Source organism: Mytilus californianus, unplaced genomic scaffold (genome assembly GCF_021869535.1).
Source record: "Mytilus californianus isolate M0D057914Y unplaced genomic scaffold, xbMytCali1.0.p SCAF_1, whole genome shotgun sequence".
Lineage (NCBI taxonomy): Eukaryota > Metazoa > Mollusca > Bivalvia > Mytilida > Mytilidae > Mytilus > Mytilus californianus.
In genome coordinates, this window is record NW_026262581.1 from 4887169 (window position 1) to 4909814 (window position 22646).

At 30.6% G+C, this 22646-nt stretch overlaps 1 protein-coding gene across 6 annotated transcripts in view; it reads left to right on the forward strand.

Moving 5' to 3' along the window:
- Positions 1–22646, forward strand: part of LOC127739261 (dystroglycan 1-like) — a 70217-nt gene that overhangs the window by 28651 nt on the left and 18920 nt on the right. Inside the window, exon 1 of one of the 6 annotated variants that reach the window (XM_052250931.1) lies at positions 6073–6156. The exons of 3 other annotated variants lie outside the window; for them this stretch is intronic. The gene's annotated coding sequence lies outside the window, so the exon portion shown is untranslated. Of the gene's footprint in view, positions 1–6072; positions 6280–17368; positions 17674–22646 lie in introns of those variants that run through there. 2 more of the 6 variants (XM_052250927.1, XM_052250937.1) reach the window with 2 other exon arrangements.

Below are 22646 nucleotides of genomic sequence, written 5' to 3' on the forward strand. Positions count from 1 at the left end.
AAGCATTGTCTTTTTAATGGGTCTTTTATTGGTGGAAAATAAGGCCATTAATCATGCTACAATAGATCCTGACACCAGCTATTGATATTTCCTTTGAGGGAAAGTTAATCCATGTTTGATTTTTCACACTGTGGTGGCTATTTGATGTCCCTTACTTGATATGAGTGAATTTGACAGATATATCATGGGATAAAAGCAAGGCAATCACAAATTCTGATGGGACATCAATATTTTTACACTTGGACATCACATTCATGTTTTTTTAGGTTTTATATTGCCTATTTATTTAGTAATTTAACTACAAGGGTTTACTTGTGCTGTAGATTATGTTTGTTAAAATTTGCACAATGCCTATTTGTTGGATTAAAATGTATGTAACCTATTATCTTGACCTACATATAAATAATAGTACATTGTTAGATATCATCTAGCCACCTGAAGGAAGAACCTAAGTAAGATATTCAGTGAGGATCCTGGGATAAAATCAGTGGTGCTATAAAGATAACATACAAGCACTTTTATTGTGATTTTTAAATTTTCTCAGCTTGCTCCATACAGTACTTTTTTCATAGATATATGTTTTTATTTGTGGTTAATAGAATTCAAATCAGTTATAAAATTCTGTTGACAAAAGGGGCAGCCAAAAACCAATAGTCTATGAAAACAGACAAACAATAGTCCACTAAATACTACACATGAACTGAAGATTGAGCAACACAGGCCCAACCGAAGACCACAGCAGGACTGTGAACATAGTGCTCAGGAACAGTAATTCATTATTTAATTGATTTTAGTTTTCTTGGTTAAATTGAATCCTGAAACTGCAAAAACAGCACTGCTGGAATAGTACATCTTTTATTGTATAAATATTGTCATATTTATTTAAAAAGTTAATATGGGCAAGAGGTCATAATTTTGTTATTTCAATAATTCTTGTTTTCAATGACATTCTATCTATTTCTAACAGACAATGCACACACACACATATCTCCTACAGTAATTAACCAATCTATTGTTGCAAAGATTGAATAAAACCTAATGGACGTCAATGGGATATGTTAGTATAATCCTGCCACATGTTCAGTCCTATTAATTTAGATTTCCAGTTGGACATAATAACTCTGTTAATGATTTATGGTAATGAAGCCTAATAGAGATGTTTTACATTATGATCCCACAGTTGATATACTTCAGTGTCCTTGAAATTAAAACTGCTGTTGTTAGAAGTTGTTCTATATTAGTCATGTACAATCAATTTATGACTTTTAGCATTTTATATATATTGTACTTTAAAGATGTGATTTTATTCTAATTGTGTGATTTATATCAATTTCCCTTGAGATCTGATTGAAGTTTAAATGCCAGATAAAAAAGCTGTGAAACTTTAATCTGTTTCTGGCTGCACTAGATGCCCCCTCCTCCCTTATGTTAGTAGGTGCCACAAAGAAAATAAACTTACAACAATTGCTCTGAGGATTAAGAAGGTGGCCTGTTCCAAAGACATATATACTAGATGTTACTGTCTGTCCAAAGGCAAAATTTTGCACCCTGTTTTATTTGATATAGATGGAAAGAATTGCCATTTCAATGTAAGCAGACAGCAATGAGAGATGTAATTTATTTTAGTCTTCTAACATTAGGAATGAAGAAACTTTTCATGAAATTTCCATCTCTATCATGATTTATCACAAATTACATGTAGTTCATGTTTGTTGAATTTTAATTTTCTCTTCCTCAGAGTCAAGTTATTCTTGCTTTATGTAGCCAAACCAATATCTGACATGTCTGTTTAGACAGTTTTGAAGTCATTTTGACAAATTGTAAACATGACCATGATATTGATCCTGCTGCCTTACAACATTAGCCTTAATTCATTTCCGTAATGGATCTTTTCTATCCATTAAACTTGGAGTACAAGATTCTGGAGAGTTTGCATATTTTGTGGAAGATTTTCTCGTTATCTACCCTCTTGGCTATGTTGATTATATTTATTGTATAGTTTATTGTGGTCAGTTATCAGCTCCATATGGTTTGTCAATAATATCTTCTGTAGCTTTATATTGCCTTTGACAGCTAATGTTAGGACATGGATTTTATTTTCATACATATTTATTGTCTATAGATTTTTCGATAAGGTCGCTTTAGATATGTGACATTGTACGATTCCTTAGCAAGTATCATGTTTTGTATATATGTTTATTGTATGATTTCTTTGCAACAGAGCTGAGGCCTACATATCAACCCATCTGTTCACTATAACCCTTGTAGACACAATAGAGAAATTCACTTGTCATAGAACATGTACAACATATTTACATTCTGTTTGGGGATTTTGAAAAGTCTAAAATATTTTGTTAGATAGTCTGACAAACATGTAAACATAGAACAATTCTTGATTCAAAATCGGCATTCCTTCAGTAAGAATAGTAAGTGACATAGATGTGTTACGATTTTGTATAGACGTATTATATGTCAATTTGCTTTCCATTACTGAAAATGACACAAGTTCCAGCAAAATTTTGCACCTGCAAATAAAAAAAAAATAATTTCATAATTAAAAAGGTGTTTACTGCAAGATGTCAGGTTATTCGGAGCAAAATCTTTGGGTTATTTGGAGCAACTTCTGCTAAATGCCCAGATGTGTTTTGAAATACGTCTATTGTCAAAGCCATTTCTTTGAATGTACAGTACCTGATTGTGCTCTGCCTTACAGTTAATGTGCATTGTTACTGACCAAACATGTTATAATGATTTAGACTTTTGTAATTCCATGTACAACCTTTACCTATAAACCATACATAACAGGGCAACCAGGCATGTAGTTCCTGAAACTGATAGTAAAAAACAGTTTTTGAAATAATTATAGTTTGATAGAAAGAAAAAGTTTTAATGATTGATTGTCAGTTCCTGCAGCTATTGTTCTACTGGGTGTCTTTTGCAGCCATGCATAATTAGATTAAACTATTAATCAATAAACTGCTCTGTATGCAGATATGCAAATTAAGTGCATCAATCATTGGAAAAGCGACAAAAAAACTTTGATAAGAAATTTTATTAGCTATGAAGATATTGGATTTAGTTCAGAAATAATCACTTTTCCCTTGTAACATGGTCTTTAATAGCCAAAAGCTTTCAACATTGTTTTTGAAACATTTCCAATTTAAGAGACTTTCTGTACCATGACTTCCTTTAGTGTAAGAGCTTTTGACATCATTTTAAGTTCATCTTAGTTGACATTTGAATGTGTTTCTCGTAAAATCTATTTGAAATCTGTATTTATTATATATTTTCTATGTTTATACAAGTTAATCAATGTTGTTGTATATTATATATTTCATACCAACAGTGTATTATTGATGTCTTAGAAAAATGCTGACTTAGGTATTGACTGTTTGTTGAGACTATTGTTGTCATCTTTATAAAGTTAGATATAAGAAGATGTGGTATGAGTGCCAATGAGACAACTCTCCATCCAAGTCACAATTTGTAAAGTAAACCATTATAGGCATTATATAATGCATTCATGAGGAGGTAAGGTCTCCTCTTTCATGTCTTAAGGATGTTCGCTACTCTGTTTCAAAATAACAAGCTTTTTAAAAGACTGTTATCAAATGATAGTATATAAATAAAGGAACTAAAAAAGCAGAAAAAAATGAAGGGTCCGTGTGCTTGTTTTCGAGATAAAAGCCATTGAAAATTTGGCGGGAAATGATTCTCTCTAGATTTTTTATACTTTTAACATTGGCCGCTTTTTTGTTTCAAAAACTATGAAAAAATAACAAGGATTTTATAAGATTTTCAAATATGGCTTTTTAAACTATATGTAATAAAATTATGAAAAGAAAAGTAGGGGTTAGTGGGCAAATTTTTTTTAATGGCAATACATGGATAAAACCAGAGGATTCCGAAAATCTGGCAGAAATTCAAAAAGAAGAGGAGCAAACATCCTTAAGGATAAGTTAAAGACAGTTGAAACAGAGTACAGAGGTTTCATTTATTATCGTGGGTACCAATTTTTATGGATTGAGAACAAATTGTATTTTTGTGGATATTTGATTTCATGGTTTTGCCAAAGTCTGCACACAAGATTTTAGAAAGTTTGTACTTCATTGAACATTTAAATTTGAGGTTCACCTATACTCATGAAATCAATGAAAATTGGTATTCACCAATAATAATGAATCTATGGTATTTAGAAAAAATCATGCCAAATAACAGGAAATGACTTCCCAGCAAAAGACTAACACTTGTGTTATCATGACATCACTGTATACATAAAGCTTCTTTATGCTGTAAAACTCATGTTTCTATATTGAACTTTTGGAATAATAAAATTTCTGTCAAAGAGCTCTGGTTGAGAAGTAACAAGTGGATTGATATTTATTTACTATAAACCTACATAATTACACCTGAACTACCATTTTTATAGGATCCTAATCTTTTTGATTGTAAAGCTTAAGTCTAAATACCTTGTACATGTAGTAATTGTTAAAATGAATAATTGTGGTTTACAGGACCAAAATAAATTATGTTGATTTAAATTTTCTGTAAATTCATAAACTTTTATTATAAAGGATTGGACACTTATAAATGGACAGTGACAGTTTTCATAAGGTAATCTCAAAAGATCTCATGCAGATTTGATTTAAACTGGAGGAACATATTGTATGAATGGCTTTTAAATGAAGAAAAAAACACTCCTAGACTAGCTACATTTAAAATAATTTTACTAGTAGCAACATAAATAAAAAAACCTACAGCTAAACAATAGTGAATTGACAAGATTTTCTTTTAATGATTAAGTAAATATGTTTTTCCATGTTATAATTAGAGAACTGTTTTGATTAATTTAAAACTAAGTTCATCCTTAAATTCCAAGTTTTATATAATAAGACTTCAATCCTTGAAAAGAAAAACCATTTCAATGCTTTGAAATTCCAAGTTTTATACATGTTTAATAAGGCTTCAATCCTTGAAAAAAAAATTTCAATGCTTTGAAATTGCAACATATTGTTTACTTCACAGTCCAAGATTTGATTTTGACAATACCTATTCATGAGTCCATATATCATGATTTCCTTTAAAACCTTACTTTGCTTTTTTTTGTGCTGTATGGATGTTTTTAAATTGAAGCTTTGTACTTGAAATGAATTATAAAGATTAGAATTGATTTCAAAGATTACTTGCAAATGTCTTATTATGCTTTAGTCTGGTGCATTAAACCAATCGGAACAGCTTTAACAAATCTGTTGACACAACATAATGTTTGCAATGAAGAAATAGTAATTTAATTTGATTTTGTCAATAACTTAGGAGATATGTCTATTATTTCAATGTGAAATCATTCTATGTAGTAGCGTCAGAGCTTTTAAAGTTTGAAATTTAATCATTATCTATACCTATTTGTGATGACAAGTAAAAGCTAGGTTCAGTTTATGCTTTCACTACTTTATCAGTTACAGTATATTCTTTAAGTCTGAGAAAAACTCTTCTTGAAATTAAAAAAAAAATTTAGTAATTTTTGAAAATTCAACACTATGTTTATTATGAAGGAAATAAAGGTCAGTTAGATTTTTAAAAAATGTTCACTTTTGATGATTTCCATTTTTTCCAGTCCTTATGAGATTTGACATTCTGATTGCTGTCGTTTGATAGCTTTCTTCAAATGTGAAATAATTCACTAGCAGTTGATAAATTTAAGATGGGTTTTCGCTCTAATAACCAACTTATGGCCTGAAGCTAAGATTGTAGGCCTCAATTGGCGCAGGTTCATCTCAAGATCAGTGGCAATTTATATACTTATAATTTATGAGGTTGCATAAATTTAGTTATATGGCGGACACATAAGGTTCATATCTGGTTAAGGTAAATTTTATCCCTTGTAGTGAATACTGTTTATACTATTAAAATAAAGCCGTAGCTTTATTCACTTAAATCTTAATCCCTCAGTAGGCGGGGTTTTATTTACCATTTTATTATCATTTATCTTATAAGAATTTATGATTATATCTTGGTCGGTCACCGTAAGACTTAAGTATCGTCCCTATCTAGTACTGAACTGTGTCGAATGTTAAGGTCGTCATTTACCTGGGCCAATAGAGGGAGTTGTAGTCAAAATGCATGTTCATATGTGATTCATCCGACAAAGTAACAAAGGTAAGATCAAAGTTACATTACACCTGGATTTTACCTGTTGTTTTTGTCTTTGATGTTCAATTCATTTGCACCATGTTATTATTATAAAAGGATTTTGTTGCTGTTTTGAATTTAATTCAACAGGTGAGACATAGATTTCTTTTTTTACTTTACTACTAACAAAGACAGGCTATACATGTATATGTAATTTAATGGTCTATTTGGAGTAACAAAACATAGATGTTTAAAGATTCACTCAATCAATAAGAAACATTTCCCGTAAGACATATATATAACTTCTATTTGCACAAAACCTGTCTCGAGGGGAAGTTCTCTAATGGAAGCCTACCATTCTTGTTCGATAATACAAATAGGACTTGGATTCTAATTAAAGGATTTATATCATGAAATTCTTCATGCTGTGATTGTTAAATGAAATGTGCATGCCTTACAATAGAATGCATTGTCAGGATTTGTAAGAAAACGTTTCAATTTTTTAAAGAATATCTCGTTGTGTAGGTGCCTGAATTTATTATATTAGAACAAACTCCTAATAAACAGTAGTATACAGCTGTTCAATAGTCAAAAATCATTTAACTGAAACAAATCCGGGTCACAAACCAAAACCGAGGGAAACACATAAATGGTTCTTTATCAATTCAGGAGACAAAATTAAATATTTCTATTGATGTTCTGAATTTGAGGAACAAATTACAATACAGAGTGTGAAAAGTCCAGTTCCCCTCCACCAAAAGTTGCATAGATCTTTAGAATTTGTTTGTATGTGTTGTCTGGGACTGTTATAAGTTAGTATGATAGTCCCAGGTGTTGTCTGATGCCATTGCAGCCATTTCTGACATAGTTGTCTATTATATAACACATTCAAAACTTCAGATTCAAAGCTTGTTGATAACTACCATCCAAATGTTTCTTCTGCTGAGTATCTTGTCATCATCTTTTGATGCAGAAATAAAATGCTGATATACCATGGAACATGCTTTTGTGATGTATATTTTATGACTAAGTGTGATGTAACTTTACTTTTATGCAATAATCTTAACAGCCTGCTTGGTAATAAATAAAATTATGATAAAACTTGTCTTACATGAAAAATCTTTGTATTCTGGTACTTGCTTACGTTGGTTTTTAATCTTACAATCTGATGGTTTTCATGGCTATACAGTTTTGAAGTATTTGGCTTTCAACATTCTCAAGCTATGAAAAATAAACTTAATATACACTCAGTATTTACATTGTAAAATAATAGGTCTCTAAAATAGTCTTCCACCTATAAAGTGAAGATCATTGACCAACCAGATATTTAAATTTCAATTTTATTGACCTGTTCAGTATTTGAGAAACAAAAATGTCACAGGTGAAATATCTAGGTTGAGGTGTAATAAATAGTTTCTCTCAGCAACATCTGGCACAGTAGGTAAATATACTTTAATTAGTCAAAATTGACCACAGGTAGATGCTTTGTCATAGGACAGGTAAAGATCAAAAGAATTTCACCTGTATAGTGTGGGTCAAATGGATAATGTCCCCAGCAGGGACTGTGTGATCTAGACTTTTCTGTAGAGGTGACCCTGTGTTTGTGGGAGTCTTAATGACATGCTTTATAATTTGGAAATTGTTTATTTTCTTCCTATGATTTGATCAAGGTAAATGAATTTCATTCTTTAATTGAGGACGAAATATTTTTCACCATTATGGATGTGTAACATTTTAAAATTTTAAAAGTGTCTGAACATCACATTATAGTGTGCCCAAACAATGAAACATAAGTTTCGCTGCTATTAAACATGACTTAAACTAGATATCTTGAAAATGTAATTAATGTACCATGTTTTCGTTATTTGGTGGATAGAAAGAGTTTGTCACCATATACATGTAGTATGTATTAAAAGAACAAGAACACATTTTATTACCAATTAAGGGCCCACAAGGGGCATATAGAGAATACGTGCATAAGGAAAAAGAACATGATTAGCATAGATACATAGAATTTAAATACATAATCGCAATACAATTAGACAGTAATAAAGCCCTTGGTTTATAGTATATAATATAGTTACATGAAAAATAAATAGATCTAAGTCATATTGATCAACATGTTAATATAACTAGTTTTATATTTTTACTGTGAAAACTATAAAGTAATTTTTTTTCAGAAGCTTGTTTAAAAATACTAAAAGTATGGTGAGCTATAGTTGTTAACTTCTATGTTATTTGGTCTCTGGTGGAGAGTTGTCTCATTGCCAATTATACCACATCTTTATAAGCAGTGTGGGAAGACTAAAATAGATATTAGCAATCTATTCTTGATTTTCTTTGAGTATTCTGGCATGATTGACATCAAGGTCATTATATACCATTTCAACAATGAAGATTGACATTTCAAAGTAATACTTATACTAAATATTTCAATGCAATTGTACTTTGTGAAGAAACAGTGCAACAGTTGCATAGCAATATCTTTATGAATAAACCATGTACTGTACATGTAAGATATCGGCAACATCTGTTGTTTGTCTACACAAGGACATGTTTTACATATATATTTGATAAAACCAAGTAGTAGGAGTGAGTAATGTTAAATTTAAGGACTAATAGTTTATGTATATTGTTTGGTTTTTTTTTATGTACTTATAACTGATTCTAATATAATGTTCATCTTTCGTTTGTTAACAAAGCCATGTTCTAATTCCAATAGAACATGGGGTGCAGGTGTGTGACGTTACAATTAAAATTGCTAAGTCAGTTATCTTTTAAACAATGCCCGAGATCACAATGGATTTTTGTTGGTGTTGCTTGCTTATATTAGCGATTGGATTTCTGTAATGTTTTGGCTTCATCAAATCAATATGGTTGCTTTTTAAATGTGTCTTATAGGTCTACTTCAAAGTACAATTTCTACATTTTTCTATTAGAATCAAATTAATTCTAGCATGGCATTGAAATGAATGTTTCTTAAATAGTTATTAAAGCAAGAGTTTTTTTAAAAGTATGACCTTGACTTACAGAAAAAGTCTACAGATTTCATAATGTTCAATCACTCAAGATTTTAAAATTTCATTGAATCAGTGGGCGCTGTATTTAATTTCAAAATCTGCAACAAATTTAATAGTGTTGCTTTTCAAGATTTTTATCTTTATGCTACAATTTGCTTCATAGAAGTCTTCCTATTGTGGTTGACAAGTTAATTACTTGCTGTTGTTAATGGACATGGTCATCTGTCGATCTTATCATCTTGTTACTTTTGTTTCTGACCAAGATTGTGTAGATACCTTGTTGTTAGGCATGCCCTTCCTGGCTAAATAAATATATTATCCTCACATTTTCTAGCAAGAATCAAATGCAACAGTGATAGATAGATTGATCAACACAGATATAACATGAAATATGTCCAGAAAAATTAGTTTTACCTGGCAGGTAACATTTCTTATGATGGGGGAGTTTCTCTGATAAGAGAAGGTGATTAAGATGCAGAGTCAAGGATGGTTGAGGAGCTGAACGCATTCCTGTTAAAGACTATCTTGAAGCTGTACATATTTCTGCAGTATCACTGGCTTGGTGCCTATAAACCTGGGACGAATACATTCTGTAAACATGTTATACTAATTACAAAATTACGTAACATTGTCTTTTTTAAAGAAGGAAATAAAATCTGTAAATTTTAGACATCAATAAAAATTTGGAGCAATTGCATAACCAGAGTTGATCAGTATTTAATTTCATTGCTCATTTATTTCATTCCATTTTGTAAACGTTTGTTCTAAGTTTGCCTGATGCAACCATTTGAAAGGTGTTTATTTTGACTTTAAAAAATCTCATAGCTATTCATGATCTAATAATTGAGAGAACAATTTGGTATCAATTCTAATTAGTTTCTGTGCATTACAAAAAAGCATACTTTGAAAAGGTTGTTTCAACTGGATTTTTACAAATGTTAAAAAACAAGCAACAGATGCCAGATCCTGAAATACTTAGTTGACTTTGTTGATGTTTAATATTGGCTAAGCCTACTTGTCCAGTCTTGTTAAGTTTTATATTTTTCTTGTTACCACTTCCACTTCAAATGTTGATTAGATATGATATACCACCTGGTGTGTCTCATTAGAACACCTCATAGACTTTTTTCTGTTTAATATTGGCCAAGCCTATTAGTCCAGTCTGGTCAAGTTTTTTTATAATTTTCTTTTTAAAACTGTCACATCAGACCTTGACTAGATACAATACACCACCTGGTCTGTCTCATTAGAACACTTCATTGACTTTTTGAATGTGATCTGTTTTGTCTTATACTTTCTACTTGATTTACAGATGACTTTAGATATACGTTGATTGACCCTGTACTAGAAATTTACAAAATAGTTCAGTGACACTGTCCGTCCCTATCTATGGTTATGTATTTGTTCAAATCATTGAACTCCTTGATATTATTGATTCAGTCACTTTGATTATTTTGTACCAGAATTTTTTCAAATGTGTCTTATAAAATTTTTTGTGGCTAACTTGCACAATATACATAGTTTTGGTATTCAGTTTGTATGGGGAACACTTATGTCATGTTATATCGTACCTTAATCACTGAGTACTAGAATATTATTTCCTGTATGTGACTAATATACCCTCTGTTGTATTTTGTGGAATCGTATAAAGATTTCCTGTAAGTGACTTGTAACTTATGAAGTGTTTCATGCAATCATATAAAGATTTCCTGTAAGTGACTTGTAACTTATGAAGTGTTTCTTAGAATCATATAAAGATTTCCTGTAAGTGACTTGTAACTTATGAAGTGTTTCATGGAATCATATAAAGATTTCCTGTAAGTGACTTGTAACTTATGAAGTGATTCTTGAAATCATATAAAGATTTCCTGTAAGTGACTTGTAACTTATGAAGTGTTTCATGCAATCATATAAAGATTTCCTGTAAGTGACTTGTAACTTATGAAGTGTTTCATGCAATCATATAAAGATTTCCTGTAAGTGACTTGTAACTTATGAAGTGTTTCATGCAATCATATAAAGATTTCCTGTAAGTGACTTGTAACTTATGAAGTGTTTCATGCAATCATATAAAGATTTCCTGTAAGTGACTTGTAACTTATGAAGTGTTTCTTGGAATCATATAAAGATTTCCTGTAAGTGACTTGTAACTTATGAAGTGTTTCTTGGAATCATATAAAGATTTCCTGTAAGTGACTTGTAACTTATGAAGTGTTTCTTGGAATCATATAAAGATTTCCTGTAAGTGACTTGTAACTTATGAAGTGTTTCTTGGAATCATATAAAGATTTCCTGTAAGTGACTTGTAACTTATGAAGTGTTTCATGGAATCATATAAAGATTTCCTGTAAGTGACTTGTAACTTATGAAGTGATTCTTGAAATCATATAAAGATTTCCTGTAAGTGACTTGTAACTTATGAAGTGTTTCATGCAATCATATAAAGATTTCCTGTAAGTGACTTGTAACTTATGAAGTGTTTCATGCAATCATATAAAGATTTCCTGTAAGTGACTTGTAACTTATGAAGTGTTTCATGCAATCATATAAAGATTTCCTGTAAGTGACTTGTAACTTATGAAGTGTTTCATGCAATCATATAAAGATTTCCTGTAAGTGACTTGTAACTTATGAAGTGTTTCTTGGAATCATATAAAGATTTCCTGTAAGTGACTTGTAACTTATGAAGTGTTTCTTGGAATCATATAAAGATTTCCTGTAAGTGACTTGTAACTTATGAAGTGTTTCTTGGAATCATATAAAGATTTCCTGTAAGTGACTTGTAACGTATGTAGTGTTACTTAGAATTGGATAAAATCCCATAGATATAAATATCACTTTTTAGGTGATTAGTAACCAGCCAACAGCTGTAGCTAACTTAGATAGCTTCCTGTTTCAAGATTTCAACCATGCTTTCAAAATTATGTGCTGTCTTTACTGGAGGTTTGTTTGCAAGTAAAACGTCTTTAACCCCACCTCATCTTGTATCTTTACCATTATTCAGGCTATCTGGAGCATCTGCTGTTGTTCCTTGTATTTGTTGTGTCTACAACTCTATATTATTTTTTTTGGTGGAGTCTGGTGTTGGGTGTCTGGTGACATCTTTTAGCGTTTTGTGGAATTGCAGTTAACTCCTGTACATCTAGAATGTTTTGTGAGATTGCAGAGATTTGGAGGAAAAGTTAGCAAGATAATTTTTATGTTGCTGAAAAGTATTAAAGATTAACTTATTGTCTCACATAGTCTGTCGTCTATGAGGGAATAATTTTTTTAAATACATGTACTATACATTCTTTTATATATCTACACCTGTGTCCTTTATTCTTGTTGTGCAGATGAACTAAATCTTCGGTACCTACTAATGACAAGCTTCATTTTAGAAGAAACCTCTTATCATTTTAAAACATCTTCATAAAACATTCATTACAATTGTTTTGTTTATCATAATTAGCAATCAAGGTTCCTTATAACATGTCCTGACTCTAATTGCATCTTGGCAGCCTACTTGGTGAATGGTAGAATGAACAGTGCTTACTATGTTATAGGTTGACTAACTTGACATAAGGTTTGGCAGAATGTTGTTCTTAGTACTAAACTGTACATCAGCACAGTGTTAATTACAATAGACAACACAAATTGCTAGAGATTCCATGTACAGATGGTATAGATAATTAGACAATGAGGTGAACCAGTGACCTTTGACCTGAAACTTTCACAAGTAATTAATTCTTTGCTTTGTCATTCTCAACAAATCTTCACATTCTTATCCCCATGTACTAGCTGTCATTTTGAAACAAGGAGATGTTTATGGAAGAATCAAATCTATAAAACAATAACTTTATTATTTCAACAGCAATGTCTTATGGTTCTGAAATTTTATTAAAATCCCAGATTAAAGAAGTAAAAGTTTTGATGAGCCCCTCAAGAATATACTGTATTTCATCTGGACTTTAAGAGAAACTATATTAGCTAAGGTTAATAATTATTTGTGGTACAGTTCTTGCCTTGAGTGAATGATGTTATTTCTTTCATAAAGAATGTAGGAGTAAGATGAGTGAATGAGGTTGTGTCTTTCATAAAGAATGTAGAAGTAAAAGATGAGTAAATGATGTTATGTCTTTTACAAAGAATGTAGGAGTAAGATGAGTGAATGAGGTCGTGTCTTTTATAAAAAATGTAAGAGAAAGATGAGTGAATGAGGTTGTGTCTTTCATAAAGAATGTAGGAGTAAGATGAGTGAATGAGGTTGTGTCTTTCATAAAGAATGTAGGAGTAAGATGAGTGAATGATTTTGTGTCTTTCATAAAGAATGTAGGAGTAAGAGGAGTGAATGAGGTTGTGTATTTCATAAAGAATATAGGAGTAAGATGAGTGAATGAGGTTGTGTCTTTAATCATAAAGCATGTAGGAGTAAGATGAGTGAATGAGGTTGTGTTTTTCATAAAGAAAGTAGAAGTTAGATGAGTAAATGAGGTTGTGTCTTTCATAAGGAATGTAGGAGTAAGATGAGTGAATGAGGTTGTGTCTTAAATCATAAAGCATGTAGGAGTAAGATGAGTGAATGAGGTTGTGTCTTTCATAAAGAATGTAGGAGTAAGATGAGTGAATGAGGATGTGTCTTTCATAAAGAATGTAGGAGTAAGATGAGTGAATGAGGTTGTGTCTTCAATCATTAAGCATGTAGGAGTAAGATGAGTGAATGAGGTTGTGTCTTCAATCATTAAGCATGTATGAGTAAAAGCAAAGTATGACAGCTATATAAGAGAAATGAGTCAAGGTTGAGTGACTGCTAATTATTTTACTAAAGAATGTTTTACTTGACCATGAGCCTGTCAGTGTTATATTCACATGATGTAAACATGATACCATCCTGACTAAATGTTGCACTATGGATTTGACAAAGATGGCTATAATTGATCTATTGCAAAAAAACTGCAATAACCAGATAACTCACCGTCATCAACATATTGCCTTTTTTGTCTTGTTTTATAAAGATTTTTTTTGTGCTAAAATTCTTACTACTTAAATCTTCCTTCAGATACCATTACACAAGATGATTAAGCAATATATTTCTATGCACAATAAAAAGGTAAACATTTGCATATCTTTTAATAAAAATTGGAAGTTTAAATCAGAAGTTATTTATGGTTCAAATGTATTGAAAACTTCGTTTTCTTTTGTACTCAGTTTATTTTGTATTCCAAATTTTCACTTTCTCACCTTATCAAACAAAGATTGGCTTTCCCACTGAATTAATTGGTACTTTGATAAAACTCCAAAAGGAAATATTTTATTACCTTTTGTGATGTAACAATGTTAGGAGTACTGCTTTTTAATTGAATTACATAGGTATTTTTTAGTAGCATACAATGTATAAGGGGGAACACAGTCGGAACACTGCTGTGAGAACATATTAAAAATTCATACTTAGTCTTTAAAGAAGATATTGTTAACTGTAAACTGTAAACTGGGATAATTTAAGTTGAAAGTTATAACTTGAGATGTATTTATGGATAACTATAAATTTCAGATTTGTTCTACATCAGTTTAAAAGTACAGGGTGAATTGAAGCCAGACATGTAGAACCCATCTACCTCAAAAGTGCTTTTTTGTGTCCATAATGCCTAACAGAAACTTTGAAACTGAAGAATGCTTTTTATCAATCTTAAAATGCAGTAGAATCAAACAGTATTTATGGAGTTCATTGTTCAATGCTATTTTCTACAGTTGAGTGAAATTTGCTATAATTCTCTATATTTGCCAATTTGGAGTTGGAGGCATCGTTAAAAATTTGGGCAAATTGCATAAATGTCCAGAAATTTCTGACTTTTAATACCCAACTCAACAGATTCATGAACATGTAGCAATTGTGATGTCTGTTGTTCATACTTTAGACTACTGGATAATTATAAAATGCCAGAACAAAAGTTGTAATTTGTATGCAATATCACAAATTTGAACAAATGAATAATCTTTAATTTTGGAAGGTTAAATGTTGTGCTCTTTTGTCCTATTAAAAAATTGGGATTTTTTTAGGACTGAGTGTGATATTTACTGTTTGACCAAATCTTCTGAAGTATTTTTTCAGAATATGATGTACAAAATGTACTAATAAAATATAGTATCATGTTTGATTTTTTTTTAGAGTTGGTATTTACCTTAATTTTCTACTATAAAAATTGCAACTTTTTGGCATTTAAGTATTACGTAATCTAGGTATAGTACATTGTCCTTGACCATCAGATACAGGTTGGGTTTTAGTTGATTAAACATACAAGAGTTATGCCCTTTCTATGAAAATTGTGGAATTTTATCAGTGAAATTTTATAAATACTGCATGGTCAACTCTTTAAATATATTAAGGTAAGGGTTTCAATCCAAAATCCATAAAATTCAAGTTTTGGTTACATTTTGTCTGATTCTGAGATTTCCTTTAATAAATCACAATGCTATGTGATATTCCTTACTTCACAGAACCTGCAGAGAGCTGTAATTTTTTTTTATCTACTTCACGGAATTCTAGTTGGACTTATGTAGGGCTATATATATGGATGGCTTATCAATTTTAGGACTATCATTGTGGAACAGTATGAAAAATTTGACTTCTTTCAACCGTTGTCTCTTGGGTTTTTCCAAATTGACAGAAGCTCAATATGTCCTTTTGAAACAATTATATTGGTGATAAATTATTGATTGATTGAAATGAACATCTTAGGATTAATTGTAGGAAACTTATCGATTTCAGTGGTCATAAGAATTAATGTAAATTAATGTTTACTGGTGTATTAATGATTAGAGATTTTTTTTCCCTATTTACATGGTCTAACATTTTAATGAATACGATAAGAAACATTTTCACAATGATGGATGTTTTGTTTATGCAAATTTTTTTTAACCATATCATGGTCTTTTTTTATAATTTACTATGGTATATTTAAAAAAATAAAAATTAATGTTCATTTTAAAAAATGATAAGCATTTTTAATCAAATAACATTTTCCTTCACTTTGTATCCATCACCTTTAGACATTTAACAAACTTTTGGACATATCAGAAGATTTTTTTTATATGTTCTGAAATTACAAATTTATGATATTTAGAACAATGAGTTGGAGGTTATTAAAAAAATTGATCAGATAATATTACAGACAAGAAACTGCATCCTTTTGTAGCACATGAAATTTTCTCAGGATTTTTGTTGGGGTTCCTTTTTCTCAATCTTTTGTTTTCTTTGAAGAGTTTTGGTGACTGTTGTTTGTTGTTTTGGCCATGATGTAAACAGTCTTTCTTCAACATGTTTTTTTGATTGGCCCATTGCGTCTTCTTACTTTTTTAAACACAAAGCATGGAAAATGGAGTTGGAACATATAAATTTGTTAGTGCCTGATCTAGCCAGACGCTTTTGCATCTTACACAGGGAGAGTCGAGTGATATTGGGATTTGTTCTATAGGGTAAACAATATAATTTGTGGAATAAAAAAACATGTATATGAAGATGTGGTATGACTGCCAATTAGACAACTATCCATAAAGACCGAAGGACAAAGATGTAAAAATTTACAGGTCACTATACGACCTTCAACAATGAGTAAACCCATACTCTGTAGAACCGATTAAGAATGAGCAATATCTGGAACAAATGTCCCATATAACGTCGGAAATTATTTTACATCACTCCAATGCACAATGAATATTCAAAATTGAATTAATAATCAATTTTCCAGGGATTATAATTAACAAAATTTAATCAGTCTGATAGAGTTTCAATTTCAGTGTTATGCCTGGAAAGCATAATGTGACGATAAAAAGTTTGAAAATGGCTTGCTGTTTTAAAAGATATGATCCTGATCAATATCGCATGGGAATTTATGGCGTGGAAGTAATGGTAAAAATAATGTTATTACATGACAACATACATGCCGAATGTGTGGGTTTTTATTAATAAAAGTATGAAATTATATAACTTTTATTGGTTCAGTCAGCTGGATATCCACCATTCACTTTTTTCCAAACGTATTGAATATTTGTCAGTCATAATTCATGAATGAATCAGAGATACAAACAGCTGTCTTCTGTGAAAAGGTAAATTTTCTTATATAAAAAAAAAGTCCCTGTTCAATTTTTAAGCAAGCAGACAGTCAACATTTTAGTGTTTGTATCATGTGACCTGGTATTGATTACCATAGAAACAATAGTGATTCTGAACAGTCCTCCATTGTCTCCCCTAATCTTATCATTGGTAGGATAACAAACTAGAACAGATGGTTCAAATGACATTTTTACACCAGCTTCGTGATTCATTCATTATGAATTCAGGTAATAGAACCTTTACATGGAATTCTCCATTACTCAATTCTCAGCATGTGTTTCCAATTTTAGCTAAAGGACATTAGTTTTTTGTTGACATATTTAACGTTATTGGCACTTCAGGACATTTTCTTTTTACACTGCAAGGACACTTGTGTGAATTTTTATCTGGAGGTATAAAATTGACAGTTCTTTTATCATTGTGTCTGATTACCAGGTAGGATTAGTGAAAATATTGATATATTATCTAACATGTTTACAATTTATCATTATAAATACCTTAGATATTAGTCTAAAGTGACTTTTGGGAATACATATTGAGAGCAAACAATTTAATAGCTTGCAAAAGAAACTAATGTCAGAATAAAATATCAAAATAATATACAATGTAACTGGGAAGTTTGTATGAATAAGAAAGAATAAGAATAAGAATATTTATTATTCCAATCAAGGGCCCTTGATGGGCAGCATAACATGTACACATAAAACAATACATCATGATTTGTAACAGAAAAACATTTTACTTGTATGTATTTTAGGTCTTTCATTGGTATGAAACCATTTTTTTATGGGAAAAGTCAGGATATATTTGACTTATATAGAGCATGAAATCCATAGTTCTTTCTTATCTTTGTGGTATATGTCTTGTAATATTAAAGGGAACCAACAGTACATTTCCAAATGTATCTACATTGGAAACAACGTCTCATGCTGAAAGCATTCCAGAGTTTCAGTTTTTTTTCTGAAAAAAAAGTTATCTTTTAGTTTCTAGACGATACAGAGAGAACTATTGAACCAAAGGGAATGAAATTGACTTCAAAATATAGCTCAGGTTTGATTTTTGGCAATTTTGATTTGACCATTAAAGAGTTGCAGTCTAATATTTCAAATCATTTCTTGGCTGCAAACAAAATTTTTAAGATATATATATTACTGATTCAGACTGACCAATGTAGACAAACATGACTGTAATTACAAATACAAATAAGAGGGCAGGGAAATCAGTGATCTAAAGATCTCAAAGTTTACTATTTGTTTTTAACTTCACTAGAGGAAGAAATCTGACTTTGATGCGTCTGATTTGACATCGGGAAAAATGGCTAAAGGATTTAGGTTATAAAGTATAATAAATTATTCAAGATATCATACAAAATATGCAGATTTATCAGTGAGGTGAAAGTGAATGAATAAATTACAAGATATTTTATTGATAGATTAATTCTGCATGAAAGTTTATCTCTGTTATTGGTCCATAAACCGTTGATATGAATCCCAATAAATATTACACTATCTCCAGAACCTAGGGGGCACTAGTTTGTCATTTTTATACCTTTCAGTTAGCAGGTATGGTTGCCTATTAGTTGGTACTGAACTCAAACTAATAGGTATTAATATTAATGATTCAGGAAATAATCTGAGAGTTGTGAACTTTTAAAGGTTAACATTGATTCTGACTGAAATATAAAAGGTAGGCATTTATTTACAAATTTGTCTAAGGTGTCTGATGATAAAGTTTCATTTGATTGCAAATGCGTCATTTAGTCTTTTTCTAGGAGACATGATATAAGCAGAATAAGACACATTATAGTATCATATCCAGCTGTAAGTTAACCTTGACAGATTATATAAATGCATATCCACTGACCCATTTGCAAGCAGACCCACTTAGCCACAACCCAGAGGCCCTTGCAATTTGAAGTTGTTTTTATGAATACATTTTTGCATTGCTCTTGATGTGCAGATGTATTATGATAGCCATTGTTTACAGCTTAGTCCTATTAAGTATATCCTTGGCTGATTTTTTTACTGGACCACCTTAAAATGTATCATATGCATTGTCAAAATGACTTAGAACCTTTATTTTTTAAAGTACACTAGAACATACAATTTATAGTCGCTCAGTAAGTACAGTTTGTTTTGTGTACTATAACAGAACAGTCTATATGGCATGTAAAGATATTATGAACTAAGAGTTGAAGGAGATGTGGAATATACAATTCTACAAGGTTACTGTCTAGTTCAAAGATAACAGTTTTCATACACATGCATGTGAAATTGCGTTTTTAATTTGAAACTAAAAAAACAGTCCACATTTACAGTTTACAGAGCAGTCATATTTACCTTATTGTCAAATAAATCTGAGTAACAGACAATATAGAAGTGTGGACTTCTGAACATGGATTAACTTGGGTTAATTTCCTCATAATATTATTTTATAACCACTATCAACACCAGTTACTCAATAGTTTAAATGGTCAATTGACTGTTCTCCTTTTATTACCAAGGTATTAGGGTGTCTCCATTGTATTTACCCAGACATATAATTGGACCTTATAATGACAAAATTGAAAGTCTTTGATCTGTGAAATTTTTCCCTATTTATTACCAGCAGAGACATATAATACATTATATGTCTCTGTTACCAGGTTTGACCTAACATGTTCACCCAGTTATCATGTTAATGTGTCCACAAGTAGTGGTGTAATAGTATTGATCTGTTTTAGTAGTTTGGATGTTTGTTTTTCTGTTGATTCTGTTATGAGTAAGGAATTTGCAAAACACATTTATAGAATAACAGAATTATCCTGGAATTAATAACATACATTTATTTTTCAAAGGAAATATATGGATTCATAAGTCAAAAGTCTATGTTAGGTGTATTATTACATTCCATTGTAATAATATTGGGTTTTACTACTACACATCTTCAATTGTTCCTAGTCTACGTAGGAAGGCCTTATATTAATGAAATATCAAAACAAATTTAACGTGGCATATAACTGAATGTATTTCTACACCTTTTTGAGGTGTGCTTGACATGGATTGCCTTTTTTCCTGTTGAAGGTCAGTGGTTCTCTCAGAGTACTCAGCTTTCCACACCCCCCAAAAAAATTGGTTGCTATGATAATGTAAAAGGAGATAAAAGGGTTTAAAACACCAACAATCAAACAAATTATTTGTGCCACTTCAAATAATTGTTTTTGCTAAAGCATCTGGCTGAATTAAAGTTTGGAAAAGTTATATGTCTAAGAAGAAGACAACATATATATAAAGGAAAAACTGCTTTCTCTTGTGTTGAGATGTCAACAAAGTTCGTGCTGACTCCAATTATTTCATTTGCAACTTGAGAACAGAAAACTGTGCCAAAAAAACTATTGCAGTCGGTTTCATGCTATTAAATAAGTGGATAAATGTAGGAAAACTTAGTGGTACAGTGCATTGCTACATTTATAACAAATGTTTTTTCAAAAAAACTAATTTTCAGGGATTATGAGACATGTAGTTGATGAAATTTCCAATGCCAAATATATATCTGTCAAGTGTATATTATGTATATATACTAACAATTATGAATAGGTAATATGCGTGATGTTAATGTAGACAACAGCTCTCTTTAGAATGGTATAGTATTTTGTCTGCACCATATGACACTGAAATGATTTGTGGTTTTAATTCATTCTTGAAGGATTAGTTGGATTAAAATACTCTTTTAATAATTGAATGAAATTATTCATCTGAATAAATATATTTTTATTTAAAAATTGTTTATGCGGGTTAGGCACTCCAAATTGTTTGTCTCCTAGCTATTTATTCAAGGAGTTCTTTGTTGAATATTTTTTGTGGAATAAATCTTGTCTTTTCTCATTTGAGGCAGATGGTTTGAATATCATTATTTTTCAGAAAATCTATAGATGGAAGATTTTGAAGAGCTTTTCATGAAAGATTAAAATATTTGCAAATAATTGGTATTTTTCTTTCTAATTGACAATGACAATTGCTAATCTTACAAAACTCTTTTTCATATTTTGCATAACTATAAAATTGACCTTACAGTAGCCAAATACTCAGACATATATATATATATAAAAAAAGAAAAAGTAATATCCATCACATTAAAAAAACTTAAGTATATTTTTGATAAAAGCGATCCTGAATAAAAAGTACTTAATCAACCAAAAGTTTTAGTAGATGGTGAAAAAACATTGAAAGACCTGTGAACAATGACCAGAGATTAAAGGGCAGGTAGAATGACTTCCTTTTGTCTATTATATGTTTGAAAATTGATACTTGTATAACATGGTTAATTTGCTGTCATTGTCCCAGCTTAACAACTTTCCCTTTATTACCTCCCCTGATGGTTATCACAAGGATCATCAGTCTTGTCAATGACACCAAGGTGTGTGTTCCTTTAGGGCACCTGTCTCACAAAGGATAGCTGAGCAGTGCATATCTTGTCCAGAGATTGTTTCTAGAAAGAAAAAAAACATATTTGTGGTTAGTTTGTGATTTAAGACCCAGGACTGAAGAAAATATTGTGGTTTGGTGTCTGTGTGAAGCATTTTAATTTGCAGGAAATATTTCTGTGTGGGTTTTTGGCAGTGAAACTTTATTTTTGTGCACTCAGATATACCTTGGATCATGTAAACTGAGTCGACCACAAGGGTAAGGTATGTTTGTGATATATGAAAGTGTTAACCAATAAATTCAACCAAATTTCAACACTTTTATGGTAGACTGACTTTCAAATATGGCTATGGTCCAGATAGTGATATATATTTTCATAGATGTAAATTTTTGTCATTATATGGTCTATAATTTTTTTCTAAACTAAAATGTGCATGTATCTTAAATTTCCATAAATTTGCAAAAATAATTTCCTTAATGAGGTTTTAAATATAAAATGAATCATTTTGAAATGACATTTTGAATGATTTACAAAATAAAATGTGGTAGGGTAAATTCTATTAAAAAAATGATTTATTTCTACAGGAAGATTCATATGGGTGTATTTAATTTGAAATTGTATACATGAACATGAATGACTTGACATTTCTTTGCATATGTTTTATATATGAATTAACTTCCTTCAAAAAATGTATTTGAAAGATTCTACATTCCAAAAACTCAAATGGATTTACACACATTGAATTATCAGAAATGAAAAAGACAAAAAATTACAAAGCAGGGAAAATAATTCTGGTAAAATTCCCATATCCTCCAGACTTTATAAACAAAGTACTGGTCAATATTTCTTGTTTATTTATGAATATTACACAATCTTTTGATTTCGTCATTCTGTCCCGTCAATGGCCATGCATAAATGATAAACTTAAGGTATGCTAATCAAATAGTTAAGAGAACAAACATGATCTGTTACGTAAGGAGGAGATAATGTAAAGTAAGGTAAAC